The following is a 2,354-nucleotide window of genomic DNA, read 5'->3' on the forward strand; positions in this document are numbered from 1 at the left end:
TTTCCCACCTTTATATTTTAATTTACAGCTTAGAGGAAGAGGAAGACGAGGAGGAGGAGGAAGAGAATGAGGAAGGTGAGGAGAAAGAGAAAAAGGGAGAGGTGGAGGAGAAATTGGAGAAAGAGGAAGAAGAAGGTAAGGAGAAAGAGAAGGTGGAGGAGGGGGAGGAGGAGGACAAAGAAGCCGACGCAAAAGCCAAAGCAAAACCAAACGAAAAAAGCGTAAAAGCAGAAGAAAAAGAAGAAATGGGGAAAACGAGATAAAAAAAAGAAGAAAAAGAAGAAGATGAAGAGAAGAAGAGATGGAGGAAAAGTAAAACGAAAAACGAGAAGTGACATAGGAATCCCTCAGGGACGAAAGAGACTGAAGAAGATGGATAGGAAGAGAGGAGGAAACGAAGGAAGAAGGAGGGAGAGAAGGAAGACCAAGAGGAAGGAGAGGAGGAGGAGTAGAAAAGACAAAACCAATGAAAAGGAAAGAGTAAAATAAAAGAATGTAAATAAAAAGTAAAGAAAAGGAAGTGGGGGAAAAGGAGAAGTGGAGGAAGAAGAAAGAGGAAGCAGAATAACAAAAGGAAGAAGGAATAGCGAAAAAAGAAGAAATGGAAGAAGGAAGGCGAGGAAGTGAAGGAAGAGGAGAAAGTATAGAGAGAAGGAAGTGGTGGAAGCATAATAACGAAAGGAAGAAAAAGGAAGTGAAGGAAGCAGAATAACGAAAAGGAAGTGGAAGAAGCAGAATATTGACAGGAAGAAGAAGGACTTAGAGGAAGCAGGATAATGAAAGGAAGAAGAAAGAGGGGAAAATAGAGAGAGAAAGAAATGAAGAACGCAGACTACCGAAAGGAAGAGGAACTGGAAAAAGCAGAATAACGAAAGGGAGAAGAAGGAAGAGGAGAAAATAGACAGAGAAAGAAATGGAGGAGAGCAGACTAACGAAGGGAAGGAAAAAGTAAATGAAGCAGGATAACGGAAGAAAAGCAGACTAACGAAAGGAAGAAAAAGTAAATGAAGGAAGCAGGATACCGGAAGGAAAGCAGACTACCGAAAGGAAGAAAGGGGGAAATGGAGAAAGGAGGATAAAAAGAGGAAAAAAAGAGAGAAGAGAAGCGGAGGCGAAGAAGCCCAAGATGGCGCGCGGGAAGCCTCGGCCGCTCGGTGTAATTAGCGTGGATCCTGACCCCGTAATCCATCATAAATTACAAAGTTGTTTGTTTCATACCAGAGCCGACACCATCGCTCCCTTCCCCCCCTCCCCCTCCCCCTCCCCCGTTCCCCTCACCCGGCCCTTTCCCTCCCTGACTCCACCTCTCCCTTCCCCTTCCCCGTTCCCTCCACCCGGCCCTTTCACTCTCTGCTCCCTCCCCCTCCACCTCTCCCTTCCCCGTTCCCCCCACCCGTCTCTTTCCCTCCCTCCCTCCCTCCCACCTTACCACTATCCTTCCCCCTCCCTGCTTCCCTCCTTCTTTCCTTCGCTCTACTCCCGTCCTTTCATTCTCTGCTTCCTTCCTTCCTTCCCTTCTTCCTTCCCGCCCTTTCTCTTCCTCCTGATCTCTCTCCACCCTCTCTCCTTCCCCTTCACGTTTCCCTCCTCTCCTTCCTTCCGACCTTCCCTCCCTCCCATCCTCTCTCCCTCCCTTCCTTCCTACCTTCCCTCCCACCCATCCTCTCCCTCCTTGCTTCCTTCCTTCGTTCCTGTCCTTTTCCTCTCTGCTTCCTTCCTTCCTTCCCTCCCTCCTCCCTTTCTAGCCTTGCCTGTCTGTTTTACTCCCTCCCTCACCCCTCCCCCTTTCATTCTCGAGGCTTTAATATGTCTCTTTTCTCTTTCTTTCGCCCTCTCCTTCTTCTCCTTTCTCGTCATTTTTTTTCTTTTAATCTTCCTCGCCCTCCTACTTCTTTTGCTTCCTTCTCACCTTCTTCCTCTTTTCCATTACCTACTTCTTCCTCCTCATTCTTTCCCTCTCCCTTTCTTTCTCGGTTTTCTTCTGTCACTCCGTCCTCTTTTTTTTTTTCTTTTCTCTTTCTTTACTCTTATGTCACTCAGATAATTTATCATATTTTACCATCTTCCAGATCATATCACATTAAAACTTCTTAGTCTTGAGTTATTTTTTATATTTATTTTCATGTTTCAAGGATTTTTTTGTTTACTTTAATGCATTCTTTTTATTCTTATTATGCCTTGTGCTCTTCAACGTTTGCTCTAAGATTTAATTATTTTTTATACCACTTCGTCTTCTTATCTCCTCTTCATTTCTTTTTTCTCATTTTTTTTCTCCTTTTACGTCTTTTAATCTCCTTTTTCCGTCCTCATTATCTGTTTTTCTTTCATTCCTTCTTTGCAGAGTTTCTTTACAC

Source organism: Penaeus vannamei, chromosome 8 (genome assembly GCF_042767895.1).
Source record: "Penaeus vannamei isolate JL-2024 chromosome 8, ASM4276789v1, whole genome shotgun sequence".
In the NCBI taxonomy this organism is placed as follows: domain Eukaryota; kingdom Metazoa; phylum Arthropoda; class Malacostraca; order Decapoda; family Penaeidae; genus Penaeus; species Penaeus vannamei.